Here is a 17,077-nt window from a genome sequence, read left to right as displayed (position 1 = left end):
AGGAGTAAATTAGGGTTACTCACCAAAATTTGTTGGAATTTTCACTATTGGGAACTTTGGGAAGCCACTGCCGGGATTGTGACTGTCGGGAAATCGTACCCAACCCCCAAGAACTGCTACAATAAGATTAACCTTTAATTTTCACAATATTCAAATAAGAATTCGTACTTGTAAACTTTAGCTTAAAAATAGAAACGTTCACAGGAAAGACTTCTTATATGAATAGAAACAATTACATACCGAGTATAGGGGCGGATTCAATGAAATGTGGTGTACGGCCCGGTATGTGTCATTCCTGAAAGGCACATTGGGTCCAGCAACATTTCTAGATTTTCCACGCATGCCATAGATGTGCGCAGGAAACGTATTTTGCTTACAGTGAGGATTTATGTGCAAATGATTGACGGTCAGGAAACATTTGGGGGAGGTAATGGGGAGTGGTGGCAAAAACACAGGAATGTCGCGTCTTTGGGGCGATCCCATCCGTACAAAATATGGCATTAGTTCCCACGGCCATTCTGCACGACCATCGGTTTACTCAGGCAGTCTGTTATCAAAGGATCTGCATATTTGTACGCAGTTGCTGGGATCTGCAAAGCCGCCGGTAGTCAACTCAATAGTAATTCAGATGTCTGAGTAATTTGCTTATTATCTGCTGTATGTAGGATTGCAGCTTTTAATGCATTCACAATCATCTCTGAATCAGGCCCACTGTGTGTTGGTCAATGGTATACTACGTGTCATTGAATCTGCCCAAATGTGTCAAATTAGCATACTGCTTAGCAATCATAGCCCAAATATTAAGATAACTATACAGAAACGCTATAATGGCAATTCACAAAAGTGATAACCATCCCCCTCAAACATTTTGGAGCACATTTTCTTTATTTTCAGATGCATCTTGACTGTTGATCATATCCTTTCAAATAAGTGACAAAGAATCAATAAGATGAAAGATGGATAATGTCTTTTTCAGTACAATATTTATAAAATAGTGCTGCAAAATTATGAATAGTAAAAGATAAATAGAGGACGATACTGTCGCTGGCCACATGAAGAATAACTTGGGATGCATTTCTTGTTGAGTTGTTAAACAGTATACATCATTTCAGCTTCTCATGGAGCATCCAACCCACACTGTCTGTAATACAAATAGTATTATCAATTATTGTCAGACATTTAAAGGCATTCTCTTTTAATTAATTTACTCTGATTAATGCCCACGGTTTTTTTTAAGACTATCTCATTTGTGTCCTACTCCTTACACTACAGAACAATCTAACCAGTCATTAAGGATAACAAAGGAATTTCAGGACGGTCCTAACCAATACATTTTTTTCACAAAGGGAAACATTGATGTTTCCTGTGAGTGTCTCTTGCCATATTCCTATTACAGAATCCTGTAAATGTTCCATCTACTCTTGTAACTACAGTAAACCAGCCACTTATGTTTTCTAGCCGTTATTACCAAACAGCTATCAACTTTAATATATACCATACAACTCATCTTAACACAGTTTCCTGTGAATCAGCTAATTTTAAAAACAAATTGTTTACATTTATTTTAATGATGTTCCCTATGTACTGTAAGCATTGGCGTTTCTATAATTGGTGCAATGTGTGCGTTGCACACAGGCCCCTGCTTCCATGTTTTATTACTTACCTTTCCGGATTCCTGCACCAGGTGCTGCAGCCGCAGCAAAAATCACAGCCAAAATGGCAAACGCGCATGCACAGTAGTGAAATTAGTCTCCGGAAGATGGCGGGCACCATGTTTCCGGAGACATGTGCATGCGCAGTAGACTCTGGCACAATGCCAGAGCCAACTGCACCGTGGAGAGGAGAAGCCCCATGCAGAGTCTGCCCACTCCTCTGTGAAAACGCCCCTGTATGTAAGGATGTCTTTTGTATCACAGTGTGAATAATATCACATATTTGTCCCATTATAATAACCATAGAAAACAGCTGTTTTGTTTTTAAAAAACACCATAATACCCAACATCTAAAATATCAATACCACTGATCGTCATTCATATATCAAATTTAACATGCTGTAAAGACTTCTTTATTTCTTCTTTCAACTGCATGTTTAACCCAAGACATTAATAGCAATGGAATAATGTTTTGTAATAATAAAAGAAGATACAGAGCTGCTTGCCTCCTGGGAACCAAGGGGTATATATACTTTGGGTCTAGTTTAAAATTGATTAAAATCTCCCAACATCCCCACAAAATTAACCCCAAAATTAACCCCAGTGTTTCTATTGTAATTAGAGTATTTACTAACAGGTTTTCTTTTTGTTCTCTTGTGAATTTGAATGTGCATTGATTTCTATTTGTTCTATTTGTGTTAAAATCACCCTCAATAGAAGCACAATTCACCCCCAAATTATACAAAATTATACAAAAGCATCCCTATTGGCATAAACAGGACATGTGCACTGTATTACCCACAAACACCTTCATTCAAGTGCTAATTTACATATTTCAGCAAATTTAAAAGTATTGTTGTGCCTTTAAATTAGAGATGTGCAGCGGACACTTTTCGGCTTTTGTGTTTTGATTTTGGATCTGGTTCTCCGCTCGTGTTTTGGATATGGATTGGTTTTGCCAAAACCACCCTTTCGGGTTTTGGTTTTGGATCTGGATGATTTTTTTAAAAAACACATAAAAACACCTAAAATCATAGAATTTGGGGGTAATTTTGATTATACGGTATTATTAAACTCAATAACATTGATTTCGACTCATTTTCAGTCTATTCTGAACACCTCACACCTCACAATATTGTTTTTAGGCCAAAAGGTTGCACCGAGGTCGCTGGCTGACTGTCAGAATCCGTTTGGATTTCCCTTTGTGAGAACATATTCGCAGGGACTGATGTTCACGGTACAATGGCAAGTTTATTAAAGCAGTGTACAACTGTAAACAATAAGTATAAACCAGGAATAATTAGAGAACACAAAATGAAAGGGAGAACTGAGGGGACATGGGATGCCAGTAGACTGTGAATACACGGGATGCCAGGAGACTGTGAGTACATGAAAACGGTGTAGACTGTGGAAACACTTGAGACACTGTGGACTGTGAAGGCACTGTAGCAGGATCACAGGATAGCACTGTGGTAGAGTATGCAACGTAGCAGGATAACAGGATTGCACTGTAGCAGGATCACAGGATAGCACTGTGGTAGAGCATGCAACATAGCAGGATTACAGGATTGCACTGTAGCAGGATCACAGGATAGCACTGTGGTAGAGTATGCAACGTAGCAGGATAACAGGATTGCACTGTAGCAGGATCACAGGATTGCACTGTAACAGGATCAGAGGATAGCACTGTGGTAGAGTATGCAACATAGCAGGATAACAGGATTGCACTGTAGCAGGATCACAGGATAGCACTGTGGTAGAGTATGCAACGTAGAAGAATAACAGGATTGCACTGTAGCTGGATCACAGGATAGCACTGTGGTAGAGTGTGCAACATACTAGGATAACAGGATTGTACTGTAGCAGGATCACAGGATAGCACTGTGGTAGAATATGCAATGTAGCAGGATAACAGGATTGCACTGTAGCTAGATCAGAGGATAGCACTGTGGTAGAACCTGGCAGTTCTATGGATGATTTAGCAGTAGAGACCAGCATAACCAGGACCAGGAACTGAGACAACCTTGACACGATGAACTGGCAACTGGGATCCTGTGTGGCTGGCCTATATAGTGAGTTCAGGTGCTGCTCACAGCTGTGTTAACAGCTAATTACCAAGCTGCAGATACAGAGCAGAAAGTGCTGAGCACCAGAGCAGAGAGCACCACCCCAGGCATGGAGGAGAAACTGCATGGATCGTGACAGTACCCCCTCCCTAAGGAGCGGATTCCAGACGCTCAACACATGTCAGAGTCTGAATCAAAAGGTAGAGGGCATATCAGGATATCCTCATGCTGCCAAGGAAGTCCAACAGTGGCTTTCAACTTAGACTTTCCCTTTTTCTTCTTTCTCCATTTTGTAGATTTCCCAGCAGGAGCAGTAGACTGAAGCTGAAGAAAACCAACAGGTAAGCTGATTGCTGGAGTCTCTGAGCTGGCAACAGGAGTCTCGGATGAACCAAGATAGATAGAAACCTTAGATGGCCCCGACTGGGCAGGAACCTCAACTGAAATAGACTGGTTCCCTGAAGACTGATAAGAGCATGAATTGAATTTCTTAATTACCACCTCACTGAAGGCCACAAGATTGAGAAGAACTGGTTTCAATTATTGGACTTGCCATTCCAAGGCTTCTCCTCTGAATGTCAGGAATAACAATTTAACTATGTTGGAGGGAGTAATTCCGAGAGAAGGGTCTGTCTCCATCGTGGAAAGATATCGGTTAACTAGTGCGAAGTATTGCGTTAAATCTCCATCAAAGTAATCCAAAGATGGAGCGTTGGATGAATTCTGTGAAGTGGAAGCTTGATTTTCTGGAAACACTGGAGATGGAATAAAAAATGGAGCATCAGGACACTGAGGAGGGGACAGACTTTCAGAAGACTGGTCAGGAATACATGATGATCCTAACCGAACGTTGACTAGAGATTTGGATGGCACTTTCTGGATTTGGTCCTTCCTGGAAGTCCTGTGAGAATGAGTTGTACCCAAATCGCGAGCCAACAAGTTAGTAGTAGGATTGGAACCCAGGACTACAGCAGTGCCTACGTGCCTAGATATATGGCCTGTGTTGTGAGAAACGGGAGTGCTAGATTCTTCTTCAGAGATTGGCATAATGCTCAGAGCCCCCTCCTGGGGCTGAACTAAGGCAGGAGCCCTTTCTTCACTGGGCTGGGCTAAAGCAAGAGCCCCCTCTTCACGGGGCTGGGCTAAGGCAGGAGCCCCCTCTTCATGGGGCTGGGCTAAGGCAGGAGCCCCCTCTTCACGTGCCTGGGCTAATCAGGAGCCCCCTCTTCACGGGCCTGGGATAAGGCAGGAGCCCCCTCTTCACGGGCCTGGGCTAAGGCAGGAGCCCCCTCTTCATGGGGCTGGGCTAAGGCAGGAGCCTCCTCTTCACGGGCCTGGGCTAAAGCAGGAGCCCCCTCTTCACGGGCCTGGGCTAAAGCAGGAGCCTCCTCTTCATGAGCCTGGGCTAAAGCAGGAGCCCCCTCTTCACGGGCCTGGGCTAAAGCAGGAGCCCCCTCTTCACGGGCCTGGGCTGAGGCAAGAACCACCTCTTCACGGGGCTTGGCTGAGGCAGGAGCCCCCTCTTCACGGGGCTGGGCTGAGGCAGGAGCCCCCTCTTCACGGGGCTGGGCTGAGGCAGGAGCCCCCTCTTCACGGGGCCGGGCTGAGGCAGGAGCCCCCTCTTCACGGGGCTGGGCTGAGGCAGGAGCCCCCTCTTCACGGGGCTGGGCTGAGGCAATAGCCCCCTCTTCACGGGGCTGGGCTGAGGCAAGAGCCCCCTCTTCACGGGGCTGGGCTGAGGCAAGAGCCCCCTCTTCACGGGGCTGGGCTGAGGCAAGAGCCCCCTCTTCACGGGGCTGGGCAGCGCTCTGAAGACTCTCTGGATGGGCAGCGCTCTGAAGACTCTCTGGCTGGGCAGCGCTCTTAAGACTCTCTGGCTGGGCAGAGCTCTGAAGACTCTCTGGCTGGGCAGCGCTCTGAAGACTCTCTGGCTGGGCAGCGCTCTGAAGACTCTCTGGCTGGGCAGCGCTCTGAAGACTCTCTGGCTGGGCAGCGCTCTGAAGACTCTCTGGCTGGGCAGCGCTCTGAAGACTCTCTGGCTGGGCAGCACTCTGTAGACTCCCTGGGGCTGGGCAGCACTCTGTAGACTCTCGGGCTGGGCAGCACTCTGTAGACTCTCGGGCTGGACACTCTGAAGAACCCCCTCCTGGGGCTGGACACTCTGAAGAACCCCCTCCTGGGGCTGGACACTCTGAAGAACCCCCTCCTTGGGCTGGACACTCTGAAGAACCCCCTCACTGGGGCTGGACACTCTGAAGAACCCCCTCACTGGGGCTGGACACTCTGAAGAACCCCCTCACTGGGGCTGGACACTCTGAAGAACCCCTCACTGGGGCTGGACACTCTGAAGAACCCCCTCTTGGGGCTACATGCTCGGAAACTCCTCCTGGGGCAACAGGCACGGAAACTTTAGGTGGAAGACCAGTTTTGAGACAGATGGTATTTAAAGATTGGAGATGCACTCTGCCCCCATTTCTTGGTTTTCGAATGGGACAAGTTAGAATAAAATGTCCTTGACCCCCACAATACAGGCAAAGTTTATTGTCTCTGCGATGCTGGCGTTCTGTTTCTGAGAGGCTAGGTCGAGGGAAACTTTGGAACCTGCCTCTTGTCTGTGGAAGAGAGGTGCCCCTAGCATGCCTAGTCCATGGGTCAGAAGAAAACTCCTTTTCTGGAGCTATTTTACTGGGGTCCACCAGTCTCCCCAGGAATTCAGGTAGAATGCATAGAATACTGGATACTGAGACAACCTTGACACAATGAACTGGCAACTGGGAGCCTGTGTGGCTGGCCTATATAGTGAGTTCAGGTGCTGCACAGAACTGTGGTAACAGCTGTTTACCAAGCTGCAGATACAGAGCAGAAAGTGCTGAGCACCAGAGCAGAGAGCGCCACCCCAGGCATGGAGGAGAAACTGCATGGATCGTGACACTGACTAAGCTAAGCAACACAAGTGGGCGGCACAAACACCTGGCCCATCTAGGAGTGGCACTGCAGTGGCAGACAAGATGGCAGTTTTAAAAACAAGGCCCCAAAGAGCACATAATGCAAAGAAAAAAAAGAGGTGCAAGATGGAATTGTCCTTGGGTCCTCCTACCCACCCTTATGTTGTATAAACAGGACATTGCCACTTTAACAAACCATTCATTTCAGCGACAGGGTCTGCTACACGACTGTGGCTGAAATGATTGGTTTGTTTGGGCCCCCACAAAAAAGAATCAATTAATCCCCCCAACAAAAAAGAAGCAAGTAATCTCTCCTTGCACAAACTGGCTCTACAGAGGCAAGATGTTGTCCTCGTCCTCCGACTCCTCACCCCTTTCAGTGTGTACATTCTCATCCTCACAGAGTATGAACTTGTCCCCACTGGAATCCACCATCACAGGTCCCTGTGTACTTTCTGGAGGCAATTGCTGGTAAAGGTCTTCCTGGAATAATTTATAAATCATTTTGATGAACATCATCTTCTCCACATTTTGTGGAAGTAACCTCCTACGCCGATTGCTGACAAGGTTACTGGCTGCACTAAACACTCTTGCAGAGTAAATACTGGAGGGGGAACAACTTAGGTAATATAAAGACAGTTTGTGCAAGGGCCTCCAAATTGCCTCTTTTTCCTGCCAGTATACATACGGACTGTCTGATATGCCTACTTGGATGCTGTCACCAATATAATCCTCCACCATTCTTTCAATGGTGATAGCATCATATGCAGTGACCAGGGGCGGATCCAGGAAAAAATGACAGGGGGGGGCACCTTGTGCATGCCGAAGGCGTGCGGTCCATGAAGGTGTGCGTGGCCTCACAACAAGGGCATGACCTAGCAACAAGGGTCATAGCCTCAAAGGGAACATCGTATTCGTAAGACGGGAAGAGGGTGACACTTTGGAGAGGCAGCGGGTGACACGAGAGAGAGGGTGATGGGTTTATAGTGACGCAGGGGAGAGGCAGTGAATGAAGGAAACATAGTGGGAGACGGAGAGGCAGTGGGTGACAGAGAGAGGGTGACAGTGAGAGGCAGAGTGGGTAACACCGGGGAAAGGGTGACGAGGAAAAAGTGGGTGATGCCAGGGGGAGGTGGCAGTGGGTAACAAGGAGAGGGGGACAGGGAGAGGCAGTGGGTACCTAAGGTCTCTGTAGGAGTAAGAGGGAGTAGTGAGACATTTGTAGTGAAGTTTACAGAGGCATGAAGGGAAAGATTCACTGGGGAAACAAACATTATAGCACACGGTATGAGCCGAAATTCACATTATAGCACACGGTATGAGCCGAAATTCACATTATAGCACACGGTATGAGCCTAAATTCACATTATAGCACACGGTATGAGCCGAAATTCACATTATAGCACATAGTATGAGACAAAATTCACATTATAGCACACAGTATGAGCTGAAATTCACATTATACCACACGTTATGAGCCGAAATTCACATTATACCACACAGTATGAGCCTAAATTCACATTATACCACACAGTATGAGCCTAAATTCACATTATACCATACGGTATGAGCTGAAATTCACATTATAGCACACAATATGAGCAGAGATTCACATTATACCACACGGTTTGAGCCGAAATTCACATTATAGCACACAGTATGAGACGAAATTCACATTATAGCACACGGTATGAGCCAAAATTCATATTATGCCGCTGAGGAGTGAAAACGCTGTCACCACCATGTGCTACCTCTCAAGTAACCCCACCACGCAAGAAGAACATCCTGAGAGGAGCCGCTATCTCTGCCAGCAGCCAGCCTCTAAATGGATGGTGGCCGCTGCTGCAGCCACGTCGGAGTCTCACACTGTCTAAGGCTGAGCTCCGGGCAGTACTGGTATATATCAAGATCAACCAGAATCCGTTGGTATCCTAAGTGAACAGGATTTTCCTGCCAGTTTGTGATATTAACCCCCGCTGCTCCTCAGGGTAAAGTGTCCGCAAACAACAGTGTGGTGGTGTGTACCTTTGACTCCCTTGAAGTTGGTCCAGTTGCCAGGCTCTGGTGGTACAATCACTTGTTCACATCTTGGACAGGTTAACAGAGTCCGCCGGCGAAGTTTCCGTACAAGCCGCTATTAGCGCTAAGCGGCACTGTTCGGGATCAATGAGATCTGTGATCACAGCCTAACCGTCCCCAGATCACAGATCTCATTGATCCCGAACAGTGTCGCTTAGCGCTAATAGCGGCTTGTACGGAAACTTCGCCGGCGGACTCCGTTAACCTGTCCAAGATGTGAACAAGTGATTGTTTGTTTAAAATGCCAGACATGACAGGGGGGGCACTGCAGTCAGGAGCAAGTGTGGGCTAAGAAATGTTATCCTTTTCATCGTAGCCCCAGTTGCGGGAGAAAATGAAGGAGGAGCTGTTGACGGGTCACGTTCCGCTTGAGTTGACAATTGTCTCACCAGCAGGTCTTTGCACCTCTGCAGACTTGTGTCTGCCAGAAAGAGAGATACAATGTAGGCTTTAAACCTAGGATCAAGCACGGTGGCCAAAATGTAGTGCTCTGATTTCAACATATTGACCACCCTTGAATTCTGGCAAAGCGAATTAAGGGCTCCATCTACAAATTCTATATACTCAGCGGAATCACTCCGTATTAGTGTCTCCTTCAATTTCTCCAGCTGCTTCTGTAAAAGCCTGATGAGAGGAATGACCTGACTCAAGCTGGCAGTGTCTGAACTGACTTCACGTTTGGCAAGTTTGAAGGGTTGGAGAACCTTGCAAAACATGGAAATCATTCTCCATTGCACTTGAGTCAGGTGCATTCCCCCTCCTTTGCTTATATTGTAGGTTGATGTATAGGCTTGAATAGCCTTTAGCTGCTCCTCCATCCTCTGAAGCATCTAGAATTCCAGCTCGTTACCACCTCTTGCTTCAGGTGATGGCAGGGCAGGTTCAGGAGTCTTTGCTGGTGCACCAGTCTTCGGCACGCAGTTGCTGAATGTCGAAAGTGGCCCGCAACTTTTCGGGCCACTGACAGCATCTCCTGCACGGGTGTGGTTCATCAAATCGACAGTATCTAGGTCGACAATGTTTAGGTCGACCACTATAGGTCGACAGTCACTAGGTCGACATGGATGGAAGGTCGACAGGGTTTCTAGGTCGACAGGTCTAAAGGTCGACATGAGGATTTTTTTTTTTTTGGTGTTGTTTTCTTCGTAGAGTGACCGGGATCCCAAATTAGTGCACCGCGTCCCCTCGCATGGCTCGCTTCGCTCGCCATGCTTCGGGAATGGTGCCTTCGCTCCGCTACCGCTTTGCTCGGCACAGATTACCGTTCCAATCGGAGTCCACGTGGATCGTTAAGTATGAAAAAATTCAAAAAAAGAAAAAAAAAATTGAAAAACTCATGTCGACCTTTAGACCTGTTGACCTAGCACATGTCGACCTAGAAACCCTGTCGACCTTCCATCCATGTCGACCTAGTGACTGTCCACCTATAGTGGTCGACCTAAACATTGTCGACCTAGATACTGTCGATCTTCAGACCGGATCCCCTCCTGCACGCCCCTGCCATGTTTCCAAAACTTCTGCACCACCAAATTAATTGTATGTGCAAAACATGGGACGTGTTGGAATTTGCCTAGATGTAATGCACGCACAATATTGGTGGCATTGTCAGATATCACAAATCCCCTGGAGAGTAGGATAAGTAATTGTGCAATGATGTCCCTCAGTTTCCGTAAGAGGTTGTCAGCAGTGTGCCTCTTACAGAAACCGGTGATACACAGCATAGCCTGCCTAGGAACGAGTTGCTATTTGTGAGATGCTGCTACTGGTGCCGCTGCTGTTGTTGGGCGGGCGGCAATACATCTGCCTAGTTGGTTGTCACATTCATGTAGTCCTTAGTTTGCCCTGCTACACTTGTCCACATGTCCGTGTTTAAGTGGACAGTGGGTACAACCGCATTTTTCAGGACAATGAGCACAGTTTTCTTAATGTCCCTGTACAGTCCGGGAATCTTTTGCCTAGTAAAGTGGAATCTAAACGGAATTTGGTACCGGGGACACAGTACATCCATCAATTGTTTAAATCCCACTGAACTAATGGCAGATACCGGACGCACGTCTAACACCAGCATAGTTGTTATGGCCTCAGCAATCCGCTTTGCAACAGGGTGACTGCTGTCATATTTCATCTTCCTCGCAAAGGACTGTTGGACAGTTAATTGCTAAGTTGAAGTAGTACAAGTGGTCTTCTGACTTCCCCTCTGGGATGACAATTGACTCCCAGCAGCAACAACAGCAGTGGTAGCAGCAGTAGGCGTACCACTCAAGAATCCTACGGAGGAATCCCGGTTAGGAGAGGACTCTTCAGTCATGCCAGTGACACGGCCTGCAGGACTACTTAAGTTCCTGACTGAGGACGAAATTGACGTTGAGGGAGTTGGTGGTGTGGCTTGCAGGAGCTTGGGTACAACAGGAAGGAGGGATTTAGGTGTCAGTGGACTGCTTACACTCTTACCCAAAGTTTCACAACTTGACACTGACTTCTGATGAATGCGCAGCAGGTGGCGTATAAGGGAGGATGTTCCTAGGTGGTTAACATGTGTTTACTTTGATCTCACTTTATTCAGTTTATGCTACACTGTAGACTCCTTTATTCAAAACAATAACGCACACACACGACAGTATAACATACAGCTCACAGCTGCTAGATCTTCCTACATGTATTTAAACAAACTGCCAAGTCCTATTAGCCCTGTGAATTTTTCGGGTGAAACAAATGGGCTAATATCCCAATTTTAGACTGATGGTGATTATCGAGCTATTCTATTAAAGCCCACTATTCCAGTTTTCAGGCCATAGCGCATAAGATCCGGGATAAACTCTGAGGGCTGCTTATTGGGGATTATGTTTCACATAATCCCGGATAAATGCTGGCATCTGGGGATAAGCGCACTGGCATAAGGTCTATTAGGAATCAATTAGCAGTGGTAAATTACAGCTGCTAATTGGATACCCCTCTAGATGTTTTTTGAAAGTAAATTACAGATTTTCTTGTTAGTTTCCATTAATTTGCTAAAACTTTTTTTTTCTTTTACAGGTATCACTGTAGACAAGTTACTTGTGACCAAGCTTGTCATTTTCAGTTTTCATTGTTAAAAGTAATTATCCTTTTACAAATCACAGATGATGTTCTAGCTAAATCCTTACTAAACCATACTTTACTCTTTTAAATGCTGATAAAAAAAAACAATCACTATCAGACCAGGAAATCTTTACAGTTCACTCCCATCAATTAACTGAATTTGCCTGCTTCCTTATCCACTCCTTTTATTCTATGTTTCAATATAACAATTACCTGTAAAATTTCATTCTCACACCCTTAACTCCTTCCATTCTAAAGGGTGTGTGGGACTTAACCTCAGCACTTCAGAGGATTAAACGGGAGCTGTGAGTGTTGGTGGAGAGGTACCCAAAAGTTGCCCATTCTAATAGTAGCGGTTTCTCTAGACCTGGGATAAAGATTTCCCTTTTCTTGTAGACTTTTTACTTCCAAGACTGGGACAGCAAATATGGAGTACAGAGCCTGATACAGCATGGAACGTATCTACTATGCATTTGTATACTGAAGCCCTTCTGCAGTATGTGCATGTGCAGAAGCCGCACTGCCCATCCTGCTCCAGGGCTGGATAATCGTCAGGGCTTTGGTTGTCAATCCTTGCATACATGTCTCTCCTGTTTGGTGAATTTACAGCTTGACTTTCCAGGTATACCAGCTCCTGTGATTCAGCTTCTCCAAGAGACCGCCACCAATTACCACCCTGCGGTGCAGCCTGACTCCTGCAGTGTTCCAGCTCTGCTTCCCGGCTATCTACTGCGATCCTGACATCGGCTTCCAGCTTTGGACCTACTCTGCTCCCAGCTTCCAGCGGTGTTCTGGTATCGTTGCTATATCCATTATCTATAGCATCGCTCACTAGCCTCTATGGTAAAGTTGTCATTGGCTTCCAGCTTCCAGCGTTTCATTCATATCGCTTCCAGCTTCCAGCAGTTCTTGGTGTTACCATCTGCCTACAGCGGTGCATCATCTCCAGCGGTATTCATATATCACTCTGCATATCTCGGACCACAGTATTTATCGATGCTCACCATCGAACTTTTGCTCCAGCGGTGAGTTCAGCACATCTTTCTTCACACCGATTCCGTCCGGTAGTCTCTGGCAATTCTAATTACATCTCTTCAACTTCAGTGTATCAGTGCTTATCCCAGTCTCCTGTCAACCACCTACTGGGCAGTACTTGCTTGTTCCTCATTACAGCGGTTAGCTGTGGCCATGGACTTTTCAACTCCGGAGTTTGACTAGGACTTTTAGTCATCTTGTTCTGCATAGCCACAGTCTCAAATACCTTTTGCATTCTCAGGAACTGTACTGCATTTCTCTCTGCACTTAACTGTTGAAGATATCTCATTGCCAAGATACATACTGCGTATTCAATAAATGTATTTTTCAGTGACGTGCGGTGAGGTCAGGGCCTGGGGAGGCACTGCAGCTAAACCCCCCCCCCCCCAACCGGAAAAAAAAAAGTGCAGTCCCCCCACACCACTAAAACCAGCACCAGGCAGAACCAGCCAGGGGGGTTAATGCCATAGCAGGGGAGACACTTAGTGTGGGGTCCCCCTGCCATGCCATTAAACACCCCCCAAACCAGTCAGCCCAGGGCTGTAATTCCTCGGAAAGTGGGGCCCCCAAAAAATCAAAATGGGGTCCCCCCTCCCGAGCAACAACCAGCACTGGGCTGATAGCCCAGTGCTATGCCCCGCACCCCTGGTGGCGGTGGGTGCGGGGTTCATTGTATGCTAATACTGTTCTTTACAGGTGGCCTACAGATCACAGCAAGCCTGCCCCAGCATGCTGGCACTTGGAGAACCACAAGTGCCAGCATGCCCGAACATAAAGGGCCCGCTGGCACCTGTAGTCCACCTGCAAAGAATAGTAATATTGTTCTTTACAGGTGGCCTACAAGTCCCAGCAAGCCTGCCCCAGCATGCTGGCACTTGGAGAACCACAAGTGCCAGCATGCCCGGACATAAACCCGCTGGCACCTGTAGTCCACCTGTAAAGGGTATAATAAGAAAGGCACATGACACTACTTCTAAATAGAAAAGAATCAGCATATTTCTTAACAATCTAAAACCCGCTGGCACCTGTAGTCCACCTGTAAAGAAAATATTGAAAAAAAAACATGACACATTCTTTAAAAAATCCTTTATTAAACTGGGTCTTCACTTGGGGGCGGCGGCCTTTAAGCTCTTTTGCATGGCCGCCGCCTTCCCAGGGCTTCCGGCGTCTTCACCTGGGGGGGCGACACCTCCCCAGGGCTTCTGGGGTCTTCCTCCGGCGTCTTCACCTGGTGGGCGGCGGCTGCTAAGCTCTTTTGCATAGCCGCCACCCATCCAGGACTTCCACGGCGTCTTCAGTCTTTAGGAGCTCTTCTCCGCGCCTCCTCCGCCGTCGGACTGACAGCCGCTGCCTCGCGCTGACTTATATAAGTCAGCGGGAGGGGGCGGGGCGATGACGCGGCGAGCCATGATTGGCTCGCGGCGGCCATCTTTCATTTCAAAAATGACGCTGAGGCGCCATTTTTGAAATGGGTACCGCTTCCGCTGCCAAACTCTGCACAAGGAGCCTGAAAACCGCGTCCCGCCGCCGCTACCGCCGCCCGCCTCTCCGCCGCCAGCACCTCCGCCGCCCGGCCCGCCGCATCCCGCTGGTACCGACGCCCACACAGTGATTGACAGCGGATCCAGTGACGGATCCGCTGGCCAATCACTGTGGCTTCACTCACAGGGACGTGCTTTCATAGGTTGAAAGCACGTCCCTGTAGGAAAGCGGCACCACTAATGGTGCCGCTTTCCCATGTTATTTCAATGGGCTTTTCCAGCCCATTGCTAGGGCCCGCCTGCGCCCGCCCCCCGCTCCCCATACCTTTCCCAATCACTACGGGAGGCACCACGATCGGTGCCTCCCAAACTGATTTTAACACATATAATGATAGGTAAAATAATAAAGAAGATACTTATGTGTCATAAGTATCTTCTTTGTATTATTTTACTCATTAATGACAGGGGAGGCACTGCCTCCCCTGACTGCACGTCCCTGGTATTTTTATATTTTACTTCGTTGTTGTGGTCACGTCTTCGGGTTCATGGTGAACAAACATCCTGTATGTCTAGGAACCTAATCCTACCTCCTCGGTTCACCTACACTCCAGCCCCTAGATCTGAGGTTTCCCTTAGTCAGCCTCAGCCCTCAGTTGTGACACCCTTATTCTGTGAGCGCTTCACTGCTGAGTGTTAGCAAGGGGCGAGTGGACCCAGCATGCGGGACAGACTTGCCCTGTGCTGGGCATTCCCCTGCATGCTAGTGTGAAGGGTTGTAGTTGTGCGATTTTTTGCACAACTACAACCCATGCTGAATCAGGCCCATAATATGGACTTATGATATTGTGAGGTCTAAAATAAGTGGACACTGTGTTTTCCCGATGATTTATGTAGCATTTAGGGGCTATGTAGCAACAGCCTGATGTTAGAGAATTCAAACAAATGTCTCACAATAGGCTAATAAGTGGTTCAGACCACAATCCCCTTTATTCTCAATGGAGAATTGCAGTCTGACCCTACTAAGCTCCAAAACCATGGCTTTTCAGACCTTGCTTTATATTTCTTATCTGAAAACCTGCAAATCTTTGAATATCTGTACAGTCCTTATAAAGGTTGATACTCCAGCCACTATAAAGGGTATAATAAGAAAGGCACATGACCAGTGGCGGAACAAGCGAGCGGTGGGCCCAGGTGCGACAAAATGCTTTGGCCCCCCCCCCCACATATCCCCACACACACACATCCCATCCAAGTCCACCCCCTCACCCCTGGAGAGGATCTGGTGAGGGGGACCTGCTCAGGGCCAGAGAAATGGATACCTAGCAACAGTGCCGTAAGTAGACATTTTAGCACTGTGTGCAAGAAACGGCATCGGAGCCCCACCCCTGCATGCAAAACAGGGGCAGTGCGCGCCGTAGGCGCGTGCAAAAATACATAGTGGCGTGGCTTCGTGGGGAAGGGGTGTGGCCACAAAATAATACCATTTCATAAAACGGTACACAGTAGTCTCCATTATTCAAATTACGTCGCACAGTAGCACCACTACACCAGGTAGAGACCCTTTTACACCTTACAGCGGACAGATTCCTCTTTTTACACATTACAGCAGACAGCGTGCACTTTTTACACATAACGGCAGACAGCGTGCCCTTTTTACACATAACGGCAGAGAGCGTGCCCTTTTTACACATAACGGCAGACCGCGTGCCCTTGTTACACATAGCGGCAGACAGCGTACACTTTTTACACATAACGGCAGACAGCGTGCCCTTGTTACACATAACGGCAGACAGCGTACACTTTTTACACATAACGGCAGACCGCGTGCCCTTGTTACACATAGCGGCAGACAGCGTCCCCTTTTTACACATAACGGCAGACAGCGTCCCCTTTTTACACATTACGGCAGACAGCGTGCCCTTGTTACACATTACGGCAGACAGCGTCCCCATTTTTACACATTACGGCAGGCAGATTCCCCATTTTTACACATTGCGGCAGGCAGATTACCCCTTTGTACACATAGCGGCAGGCAGATAACCCCTTTGTACACATTGCGGCAGGCAGATTACCCCTTTGTACACATTGCGGCAGCCAGATTACCCCTTTTTACACATTGCGGCAGGCTGATTCCCCCTTTTTACACATTACGTCAGGCAGTCCCCCCTTTTTATACATAGCGGCAGGCAGTCCCCCATTTTTACACATTGCGGCAGGCTGATTCCCCCTTTTTATACATAGCGGCAGGCATTCCCCCCTTTTTACACATAGTGGCAGGCTGTCCCCCCTTTCTATACATAGCGGCAGGCAGTCCCCCATTTTTACACATTGCGGCAGGCAGGCCCAAGAAAGAAAGAAAGTAAAAAAATAAAGAAAGAAAAAGAGAAAAAGAAAGAAAGAAGAATTATACTTACCCTCTCCGCCGGCTCAGGCTCCTCGGTGCAGCTGCGTCAGACGACGATTCCCGGGCAGTAGAGAATGAGGAGGAGGGAGGTGGAGGAGGGAGCCGCAGCAGCGCTTTGTTACTGGTGGAGGCGCTGCTGCTGCTGCTCCTCTGCTTCCCTATAGGCTGTTCTCGGAAGACAGCCTATAGGGAAGCAGAGGAGCAGCAGCAGCAGCGCCTCCACCAGTAACAAAGCGCTGCTGCGGCTCCCTCCTCCGGCTCCCTCCTCCTCCTTCCCCCGTCCGTGCCGCTGCTCCTCTCCTCTCCTCGCCGGGCGGCTGTGCGCTGCGGGCAGCGG

The 17,077-nt window shown here is 47.7% G+C and overlaps 1 long non-coding RNA gene across 1 annotated transcript in view; it reads right to left on the bottom strand.

Moving 5' to 3' along the window:
- Window positions 1-866: 866 nt before the first annotated feature.
- LOC135057844 (uncharacterized) overlaps window positions 867-17,077 on the bottom strand; it is a 46,674-nt gene continuing 30,463 nt past the window's right edge. The window contains exon 2 of the long non-coding RNA XR_010244406.1: window positions 867-1,141. This is a non-coding gene — a long non-coding RNA (uncharacterized LOC135057844). The remainder of the gene's footprint in view (window positions 1,142-17,077) is intronic.

This window comes from Pseudophryne corroboree, chromosome 3 (assembly GCF_028390025.1).
Source record: "Pseudophryne corroboree isolate aPseCor3 chromosome 3, aPseCor3.hap2, whole genome shotgun sequence".
Lineage (NCBI taxonomy): Eukaryota > Metazoa > Chordata > Amphibia > Anura > Myobatrachidae > Pseudophryne > Pseudophryne corroboree.
The sequence above is the reverse complement of the archived record's forward strand: the minus strand, read 5'-3'. Positions and strand labels throughout refer to the sequence as shown.